Source organism: Corvus moneduloides, chromosome W, assembly GCF_009650955.1.
Source record: "Corvus moneduloides isolate bCorMon1 chromosome W, bCorMon1.pri, whole genome shotgun sequence".
NCBI classification, from domain to species: domain Eukaryota; kingdom Metazoa; phylum Chordata; class Aves; order Passeriformes; family Corvidae; genus Corvus; species Corvus moneduloides.
The window spans coordinates 2,787,212-2,798,509 of NC_045510.1; the positions used below are offsets into that span (position 1 = coordinate 2,787,212).

The 11,298-nt window shown below is 47.4% G+C and overlaps 1 long non-coding RNA gene across 1 annotated transcript; it reads right to left on the reverse strand.

The window, feature by feature from the left end:
• Positions 1-267: 267 nt before the first annotated feature.
• Positions 268-8,248, reverse strand: LOC116437405. The gene is made up of 3 exons (XR_004237282.1): positions 8,135-8,248; positions 967-973; positions 268-280 (listed from the first exon to the last, which is right to left on the reverse strand). It is a non-coding gene; the product is annotated as an uncharacterized LOC116437405 (long non-coding RNA).
• Between the last annotated feature and the right edge of the window lie 3,050 nt (positions 8,249-11,298).

An 11,298-nucleotide genomic window follows, 5' to 3' on the forward strand; every position in this document is an offset into this window, starting at 1 on the left:
AGGTTGTGAACTCCCCATGCCTGGAAGTGTTCAAGGCCAGAGTGGATGGGTCTCTGAGCAACCTGGTCTAGTGGAAGGTGTCCCTGCCCATGGCAGTGTGGTTGGAACTAGATGATCTTTAAGGTCCCTTCCAACCCAAACAATTTTATGATTCTATCAATCTATACTTTGGGAGCCATCTTATGTAGACAATTAACAATTATATTTCTTCCTCTGAAAGGTTTTTGGTGGGGGAAATACAGAATGGCACCTTCACCACATTCTTCAGTGATGTTTTCTCCTTCATTATAATAACTCTTCAGTATCTTTAACATCCTTGGGTGATGAGAGTTCACTGCTCGCTCAGTCAGCAGACTCACTCTTCTAAGCCTAGGAATTCCTCGAGCTGCCTGGAGAGATGGCATGGGCGATCCAGCAGCTCAGTGGCTCTGATATGCGGCAAGTGATAGCTGTTTGGCTATCCTCACAAGCAGAAGCAAAGAGGTAGAAATATAGCCCTGACTCCATGCCTGTATTCCTGTTTTCTTTATTCCTCCCATCCCAGGAGGGACGAGAGAACCAGTTCACAGAAGGCGAAGCAGGAGCAGACAGCGAGGGGGCCAGCTGCAATCGGCTGCCTTTATTTGGGGGAGCGGAAAGGGGAGAGCAGGGGGTGGACCTGTGGTAACCAGCCAATCGGACTCTGTTTCGAGGGAGTCCATGCTACTTTCAAATTCTATCCGCACTTGGAACAAAGGGGATTCAGAGCACATGGCAGAGACAAGTCCGGACATGCCTGGGCAGTCCCGGGGCCGGGCTGCACTTTGGGCAGGAAGCAACAATTCCCTATTTTTTTTCTTTAAAGCTGGGCCGCAACCCTGAGTAACTTAAAGTGTACAAAACAGTAATAAAACAACAGTGCAAAACATAATTGAAATCCACCGTCCCTATAACCTGACGCTACACAAGATGTCCCTAAACCAGTACCCCAGCTCTTCTTTCAGATGGTTGATTTAGTCCTGGACCTCCTTATGGAGACGTGGAAGGATTTGACCGCGAGATGTAAAGTTCATGCAGGGTAACCCCACAAGCTTGTTTTAGGGCTGTGGGACAGTCCATGCTGCCGTTGATATGGCTTTCTAGGACATAAGTAGGGGAGAAAACTCAGGAGGTTAGTCAGGACATCTATGGTATGGGGTATCAGGACGAGGAACTACAAAATAAAGTACAAAATGTGAGTGCAAACAGCATAACTTAATTTATGGGATTAACATCGAAATCTAGTGCAAAGGGCCCAAATGGAGGTGTAAAATCAGGATCTTTTTTATGGCGTCTCCTCCAGGAGGCAGTTTTGACCTCCTTGAACTTTGTGGCAGTAACATAAGGTTTTACCCACTTTCTGGGGATCCCCCTCAATCCCTGAGGGGTGGATATACTGGCATATCCACGTCCCCAAGTTATAAGTTTGTACGGTCCCTGGATCTTTTGAGTCTCTGGGTCCCGGATCAGGACTTCTGGATTTTCCTTCAGTTTCTGTCTCCTGGTGTTCTGGAACTGACGATAGATCGGAGGGTTCGGATCCTCAAAGGAGCCGTTCAGGAAATTTATTGTAAACAAGGATTTGCTGAGTCAGAGAACGGGTCAATTGAGTTTGGTGGTTCCTGATTGTTGCAGCAACATTCGTTTAAGAGTTTGGTGGGCACGTTCAACAATGCCCTGTCCAGTTGGGGAGTGAGGAATACCTGTGACATGTCAAAATCCCCACTGCTGACGAAAGTTTTTGAACTCTTGAGAGATGTAGGCAGGCCCATTATCAGTTTTTATCTCCTCAGGTACACCAAGCACAGCAAAGGCTCGGACAAGAAGTTTTTCAACGTCTTTAGCCTTTTTCACCTGCATGTGCAGAGGCATACATAGCACCAGAGAAGGTATCAATAGAAACATGAACATATTTTAATCTCCCAAATTCAGGGAAATGTGTAACGTCCATCTGCCACACTTCACCGCTATTAATGCCTCTGGGATTGACCCCCATGCCCAGTGATGGAAGCTGTAGCTTCTGGCAGTTGGGACATGTTGCCACTATTGCTTTTGCCTGTGTCCGCGATCGGTGGAACATGCGGATAACAGCAGGAATATTTTGATGGTACATGGCATGGCTCAATTTTGCCTGTTCAAAAACTTGGGGGAGCTTTGGTAAGTCGACTGATAAAACTATGTCTGCTGGCATAGCCAGGGCATCTGCTCTACTATTACCCTCTGCAATAAATCCTGGCAGGTTTGTATGTGACCTCACATGCATGACAAAATAGGGATGCTCTCTGTGGGAAACCAGATATATCAGCTTTGAGAGCAGATCATAAATTTTCTTGTTTGAAATTTCTTTTAGGAGCGCATATTCTGCTCTCACAGTTACTCCAGCTACATATGCTGAGTTTGTGACCAAATTAAAGGGTTCTTTGAACCTCTCAAATGCTCTGACGACGGCTGCCAGTTCATCTATGTGTGGTGACCCCTGGATTACCTTGTCAGATTCCCACTTTTGCATCTTGGGGACTTTCCATGTCAGAACTGACCTTTTAGACTTCCCTGAGCCATCTGTAAAAATGGTTAGAGCATCAAGGGGTTTTTAACTTTGAATTTCTTGAGGAATAAAAGAGAATGTGTCATGGGTTTGCAAGGCATAGTCCTGGAAGTGATGTTCTTGCAAAGGGGTGCTTACAGCTTCCTCTGTGACCTGACAGAAACTATCAGATTGCCAGTTTGAATATGGACAATTCTTTAAGCCAATTAAAATTTTGAATGCCTCTCTGATCCACACTTAAGAATAAACAAATCCTGGGCAGAGCCCTGTCTCTTTTCTGGCGCTGGGACAAGTAGCTGTGGGGCCCCGTGCGGGGGCCCGGCGGGCCTGGCCCAAGCCCTGCTCAGGCCAGGCCGGACCGGGCCACAGCCATCCTGGAGCCGATGGGCCCTATTCCACCTGCAGCCCCCCCACAGCCCTGCTATGTGCAGATAGAGCGGCTCGGCTCCCCCTCTCCCATGCGGCTGAAGATTCTGCTGAAGCTGCGCTGCTGTCTGGCAAAGATCATGTGACCAACAGCAATAAGCAACATTCCAGGTACAAGGCCTAGGTGAGATTAAACCTTTTAGTGCTGTGAAGAGCTGAAAACCTGAGGGAGGGGAAAGAGGAGATGCTTAAAGCTGAAATGCTGTTGTAAAGCTATGATATATCAGAGTACCTGTTGTAATTTCATGAAAGCATGGGGGGGTGGAGCGTTCAACTTGTACTTGTGAGCAAAAGCACCTTCGCTGAGATAAGCAAATGCTGAAGCAGCTGTAATTTGATGAGAAGTTTGGACAGGGAGAGATGGACAGATGAGGACTTTTGCTCCAGATGGAAAGGAGAAGACCTCTGTTCCTAGAGATGCTCCCAGAGATAGTCCTAGAGATGAAGATTGTTACAGTGGGGATACTGTAACATGCATATCAAACAAGGAGGCCCGAGGAAAAGAAATATATATGGACCGATTCTTGATAGATGTTTCAGAGATGTTTATTTCTCCAGCCGCATGGCTGGAGCTCTGCCAAGGAACTGTTAAAGTCACGAGACCCGAGGGTCCTTCCCCCGCGCAGGGGAATACAAAACAACCAATGGGGAACGAGGCTGACCAGGGGCTCGGGAAACCCTGTGTCTCCCCCTCAGGGCCCCTCTCCCAGGACTACATGAAAGGGGGGGGAAGGGACCCTGACAGAAGATGAGGAGGACCCTTTGCTCCCAGGGAAGGAGGAGGGCTTCTATTCTTAGAGATGAAATGCTCCCAGAGATGGGTGAAGTGAACTTTTGTTTCTGAACGGCTCAACCTTAAAATTGTACCCCAATGGCTCGAGATTGGACCCTCGAAAGCAGTTGTGGGAAAAGCTGCAAGTCGTGGGAGAGGGACTCTCACATAATGCGAGCCTAGAACCAACCCGGGCGGCTGTCTCGTTGTGATAATGTCTCTGTAGTATGAGCAAGAGAGACTCCTCTTCCTGAATGGACTGAACAAGAGTATTACAGAAGTGGTAAACAGACGGAACATCTCAAGGGTTGTCTTTTAACATTGTCAGTGGGAGAAAGGACAAAGGTGGGGGGAGGAGAAGAGTTCTGAAGGTGTAGTATGATGTTATTTTTTCTTTTTCCCTCTTTTAGGTCTGTTAATAAACTGCTTTATATTCTTTCAAGTTTGGTGCCTGCTTTGCATTTCTCCTAATTCTTATCTCACAGAAGGTAAACAGTAATGAGTATTTTGGACCAAACCACTACACTAAATTGGTGTTTCCGCCCAGTTACAAACCGAACCCGCTACAGAATGCCAGATTAAACAATTGATGTTTTGGTAATGATTTGATATTTGGCCTGAGTAACTATCTAATGCAAATTGTAACTTCCTATTATTTTGGAGCAGGTGTTCTAATCAGTCTGTTGTTACGGGTAAGTAGATGCATGCAAAGTCACTTCCTGTCAGGGTGCGGAGCCTTACTCTACCCTTCATGATAATTTTAGCCATCAGTTCTTGTTGCTTGGTGATGGTCTTGGATGGTTGGAGTGGGAGGAATACCCATTCAATTATGATGAGGTGATCCTTCTGCTCCTTGCTCCACTGAAAAATGAGGCCGTGAAAGCGTGGTACCTTCCCTAGAATGACAAGCTTAAAGGGTAGGGAGGGCTGATACCTGTGTGCCTGCCTGGTGGAAATTGCCTCTCGCACCTTTTTGAGGGACTGCCTTGCCTCTTCTGTCAGGGATCTAGGGGATGTTGGACCGCCTCCCCTCAACAGTAGGTTCATAATAGGAGCCACATCCTCTGTGGTGAGTCCCAACCAGGGTTTTATATAAGTCAGTGTCCCAGAGAGCTGTTGCAATTCTACTAATGTTTTTGGGTTGTTATTAATGGTGATGGGTGTTGGGGTGATAGAGGTCTCTGTGATTTTGAATCCAAGGTATTTCCAAGGGCTCGTTTTCTGCATTTTCTCAGGTTGTAATTCAAAGCCCTTGGCCTCTAGTGCCTCAATCACCATGTTAAATGTCCGCTCACAGTATTGGTTATCGGGAGCACATATCAGCACATCATCCATGTAATGTAGGATGATGGCTTTCTCTGCTTTGGCACGGATGGGAGATAGAATTTTGGCAATATACTCTTGACAGAGACTTGGTGAATTTTTCATACCTTGGGGAAGCACAAGCCATTGGTAAGGTTTCATGGGGGCCTCACGATTTATAGAGGGTACGGAAAATGCAAATCATGGGGCATCTACAGGATGGAGTGGAATATGAAAGAAGCAACCTTTAATATCAAGGACAGCCAAATTCCAATGTTGTGGGAGCATTGAAGGTGGTGGCATACCTGGTTGAAGGGGTCCCATGTCTACAATAACCTTATTGATTTTCCTGAGATCATGGAGAAGCTGCCACCTGTTCTTTCCCAGTTTTTGCATTACAAACACGGGCGAGTTCCAGGGGCTGTTAGTTGGTGCGATGTTCCCTTTAGCTAATTCTTCATTTACTAACGTTTGGAGTGTCTCTAAGTTGTCTTCTTTTAGCGACCACTGGTCAATTCACACTGGTTCATCAGTTTTCCAAGTCAATTTTTTTGGAAGACACTCAGCTCTAGTGGCCACAAGGGAGAATTTTGATGTCTAGGGGTGATATCAATTTTTGTTCCCCACTGAGACATGGCATCCCTTCTCCACAGGGTGAATTTGGTATCTAGGACATATGGACAAAATGTCTATTTGTCCTTCTGGACCTTCAATTTGAATGGTGTATTTGGATTGCTTCGCAATTTGGGTACCTCCAATCCCTTGTATGATACTCTGAGACTGCAATTCCCATTGTGTAGGCCACTTATCAAATGGAATGACAGATACATCAGCACCTGTGTCTATCATTCCCATGATACTGATTTTGTGTGATCCATGACGGATCTTACATTCCACTAAAGGTTTATCATTTCGCAGAACCTCAGTCCAACAGATGGCTGGGATATGACCATCTGTGGGCAGCTATTTGGGCAGTGGAATGGCTTGTACAATGACTTGACCCTTTGGCATAAAGTATGGTGGACATATACAGTGTGCCATTAGGCTAGAACCCCCATTCTGATCCACTTTCATGAGTGTAGGTGTAAGCTCTATCCCAGAAGGTGTTTCCTGAGTGTCCCCAATAACAAAAAGGTATGTAAAGTCTGTTATGTGGTCCACATTTTGGAATGTGATTGGTATCACAGTCCGTCTGTTGCTGTTGAAGTGATGTGTTACATCACAATTTACCTTGAACCTAAGTCCAGGAGTCCATGTTACTTTGTCTGCAGCTCTATTTATGTCTGAACGCAGAACTGTGACGGGTTGAGTCGTAAGTTTCCCTGCTATTGACCTGGGGAAACAGTCTTTGAAGAGTTTTTAGCAACAGTTATAATTGCTCTGCAATTCCGAGCTACGTGTCCCTTTTTCTGACAATGGTAGCATACAATGTTACCTCGAGATTGAGTTTCCCCTGTACCCATCGCGTCCTCCATGACTTCCCCCACCATCCACACTTTTTTTGAAAAAGGAACAGTTGTGTTCATCTGAACCTTCTTAGTACAAACTTCAAGGATGGTTTCAACCGTTGGGGGCGGACGCAAGGGGAGACTCAGGATCACTTGCTTGCAAGCCTCATTTGCATTGGCCTGGAGCAGTTCAAGCAGGAATGCTTGTTGCAGGTCAGGATTCGGGACCTGGGAAAAGATTGCTTCATGCAAACAATTATAGAACTGTATAATATTTTCAGTTGGAATTGTTTAACGTTGGTATAATGAGATTCAGGAGTTTGAGATGGTATTAATGTTAAGGCCTTGTCAGCAGCACGTGTTATTTCAATAAGGACTGGGTGTGGAATAAGCATTGCTTGCTTTTGAGCATTTGCCATATTATTGTCACCAGATAAATGGTCTAATATCAGATAATTGTTGTCAAAATCCAGATAATTAAGAGGAGTTTGCCACAGAATTTGCAATAAATCAGATAAAATTAGCTTCCACTGTTGTTTCCACAACACAAATTCACTAGGAGTGAGAAGAGATTGCATTATTGTAATCAAATCATGAGGCACTAACAGATGCGTTGAAAAGGTAGCCCTTAACAGGCTTTTAAAATAGTGACTATGCATCCCAAACTCCTTAATTGCCTTGCAAAAATCTTTGCTATTGGAATATGGGAAAGGGGTCCAGCTAGGATTAGCTCCTGTGCTTCTACGAGGGAGAGTAGTAGCAGCCAGAGGCACTTCTTGGTAGCCATGGGTTCCTGGATGTAAAGGGGTAGTCACATGACCTTGGGAACATGGGGCTGGACAGTGGGAAACAGGGGCGGGGCGTGGAGGGGCAGAGGCAGGAGGAGGAGGGGAGGGGTTGGGTGTGGGGTTGTGGGCGGATGGGGCGGTGCTACCCTCAGGGGCGGGAGACGTGCACGCCTCCTGGGTGGGATCAGACGGAGAGGTGAAACACCACGCCGTGGGGGCGGGGTAGAGGGTGGGGGTAGGTTCCGATGTATGCGTGGAAGGTGATGGAGACAAGAAGAATTTGTGGGATGGAGGCAAAAGGGATTGTGGGAGGTGTAGTTCGGAGATGAGGCCACATGGCCTCCGCCATTGTTGGAAACAGATAGACCCAGGGAAAAGGGGTTGGGGGGGTGGTTTCCTGTGCTACGAGCACATGGCTATTGCTGTTCCTGGGAAAAAAGAGATCAGGGAAGAAGGGGTTTTTCACGCACTTACAACATGTGGACTAGAAACTGGGGACAAAGGAGTAGAGAAAAGGGTTTGGAAAGTTCCTGGGATGGGCTCCGGATTCCCGTACAAGGCAGGGTGCTGAGGAGACATGGGTGGGCCAGGAGGTCGGTAGCTTTCCTGTGCTAAAGGGCAGTCTGCTCTAGCCGTGTTTTCTAGCATAGGGGAAGAGGGTTCAGGGACACGGTGGTTAGGAGAAAGTATAAGGGAGTTAACCGGGGGTTTTTGCAGTGGCTTTTCCTGTACTGCCTTCGTCTTTGGCAAAGTATAAGTTAGTAGCAGGAGAGGAAAAATTTTGAAACTGTTTCGTCTCCTGAGCGCCTGAGAGAGGAAAGCTTTCTTCTGACACCATCCCAAAACTCAGAAGACCTTATGTCTTCGGAGGTTAGCTGAGGAAAGTACTGAAAAAGCCAGCACACAAAAGATTGAACTAAACTTTTAGGGTATTTATGCCCAGTACAAGAAAGGTAACTGAACTTGGTAATATATTTCTCTGTGGTGTGCAGAGACTTCGGATCCCATTATAAAAGCAACACCACTCCCTCAGCCCCAAATCGCAAAAAAAATGGAAAAAAAGAAAAAAAAATTGCACCAAAACCAGCTACAAGACACGAGCCCCCAAGCCAGCAGGAAATACTCACCAAAGCTTTGGATTTACCACAGGAAAGCAGGTCTGGAGAGGATAAAATCAGCGAAGTTGGTCCTCTGCTGTTCAGCTGTTCCCATGCATCGTGGCGTGGGGGGGGGCTTTGGCTGGTGCTCTCCACTCGCTACCGCACAAAAAGCGGCAGCAGGGCTGCAGAGTGCTGGCACTGAACGCACAGGGTTCAATCTGGCCAACACGTGGCTTGCTGGGACACCCCAAAAGTCTCTTTAGAACCGTGGTTCCAAGATAGCACGTTGGGCGCCAATTGACGAGAGTTCACTGCTCGCTCAGTCAGCAGACTCACTCTTCTATGCCTAGGAATGCCACGAGCTGCCTGAAGAGATGGCACAGGTGATCCAGCAGCGCAGCGGCTCTGATATGCGGCAAGTGATAGCTGTTTGGCTATCCTCACAAGCAGAAGCAAAGAGGTAGAAATATAGCCCTGACTCCATGCCTGTATTCCTGTTTTCTTTATTCCTCCCATCCCAGGAGGGACGAGAGAACCAGTTCACAGAAGGCGAAGCAGGAGCAGACAGCGAGGGGGCCAGCTGCAATCGGCTGCCTTTATTTGGGGGAGCGGAAAGGGGAGAGCAGGGGGTGGACCTGTGGTAACCAGCCAATCGGACTCTGTTTCGAGGGAGTCCATGCTACTTTCAAATTCTATCCGCACTTGGAACAAAGGGGATTCAGAGCACATGGCAGAGACAAGTCCGGACATGCCTGGGCAGTCCCGGGGCCGGGCTGCACTTTGGGCAGGCAGCAACACTTGGGAAACCAAAATACTGCTATTTTTACTTCTTAGGAATATCTTCTCGTCTTTTTCTATGGTTAGCTGATTTATTAGAAATATCACCCAGACCCTGAGACAATGTGGTTATGGGTGGCAAGGCTTGTGGGAGAATATGGGCAGATATCTCAAAAGGTTGTCACATTCAATGATTCAGAACTTCACTCCTGAACAAGTGGGGGATCCTGAAGAAGTGACAGAACGTTTTTTAAAAAAAGATGCCCTGGCTATTCCAAAGAGGCACAACTTATCACCATTTGCTGGGGTCTGGCCTATGCCTACCGATCACTGTTCAGCATTATTCAGCACCCTCAAGGAGGAGAGTGTCTCTTGATCTGAAGACATACAGACAGACACTGTGGCTAAACCAGAGATCCAGCCCTCAGCTATATCTTTTGCCCTTATAATCAAGAAGAAACAATAGAAGCAGAGGTCAACCTGTTTAGGAAGGAAGCAAGAAGTTTCTTCAAAGAGAAGGAGGGAGAATCAGAAGAGGCAGCCTGTTCTGCAGCAGACCAGTCACAAGAACAGAAGGAGGAAGAGACTGAAATCATAAACAAGTCAGAAACTGCCTGATCCCTATCCCTAAATGAGCTGCAGGATATCCATTATCACCTAGCTGCTCCCATGCTGGGATAACACGGCTAACAGTTTGCAATTAGAGGGTAAGGAAGCCTGGCAGCTGGGATTCCTTGCTAGGCATAAGGCCATTAACAAAGGGATTGGAAAAGGAGCAACAGTCCTCAGACTTCAGATACAACTCTCGTTGAGTGTGAAGGACAGGTATCCCTTCCAGGAAGGTGTTGCAAATTGCCGAAGCAAGTGGACCACCATTGAGGGACATATGCAGTATTTCAGGGAATAAGATGTGATGGAGGTAATTTATAGTGATGCCTTAAGAACCTATAAATGAAACAACACACACTTTCAAGATAATATTAGTAGAGGAGGTAGTATAAAGGTTGATCTTTGTTGGAGGCCTCCAGGGGCAGATATGGAAAATGTCCACAAAAGCCCACCTGTAGTGGGTTGACCCTGAGTTGATGGACAGTCTTTTAGACTAATGACGCTTCTCACAATTTACATATTTAAACTGCACGGAAAGGTGGGAATTGCCTTTTGTCTGAGCACGCCTGCTGGAAGGTGGGGGGGGGCTCTGAGCCTCCAGGCCCCGCCGAGCCGGGCCGGGGCCACTGCCCCTTCCCCCCTTTTCCCAACGTCGCGGCACGGATCCTGGGTCACTGGGGGGGGCCTGTCCCAGAGCCGCAGGGAGCTAAAACCAGCCATGGACTGCCACACAGCTAAACCCATCCAGCGTGGCTTCTTAGAACAGGCGGGTCCTTCTCCTCTCCATACGGAGCCGGCGGAGTCAACGGGAGCTGGCGTAGCCTCCTTTCTGCAGCCAGCACACTTCGTGCTGAACTGAAGAGGACATCACGCAGCCAGCAGCACAAAGGGAGCAAGGCTTTCTCTATCGTAAAGCCTGAACAAGAACACTCTTCAACATGGCGGCTTCAGAGTCAGAGAGAAAGAGAAAGTGAGTCACGTGATGTAGCGGGGGGGGTCCCGGGAGCAGGGGAATCCAGCCAGAGTCACGATACGAACACCGATACGATTTGAGCATCGTGCTCCCCTTTTTATTATTCCGTTACACCAAGTTATACTTTTTTCCAAAGTTCACACCCCTTTCCCATGAGAAAGCCTCTAAGCAGAGGGGGAGCTGACCAGTGTATACCTTTTCCCAAGGCTGTTCAAGGCTGCCGGCTGGCAGGTGCCTAGCAAGCCTATCTTCAGCCTGAGGCCCCTTCAGGGGTACTTCTGCAACAGCCCTGGGATGCCCAAGCCCTCCTGGGGTATCCTATATTCCACAAGGAATCCCTCTACACATCCCCCGTTTTCTTTTTGGGCAACCCAGGCCTGGTCGATGATTTTTTGCAGCCCTGCTTTAAGGCAAAAAAATACACCCAAGTATTATTAAACCTAATATAACTACAAATAGCAATCGGCAGCCTTCTACTACCAAGGTACACAGCCATCTGGTGATACCCAGACCCTTAAGCCAATCTCCAATAGGGTCGTC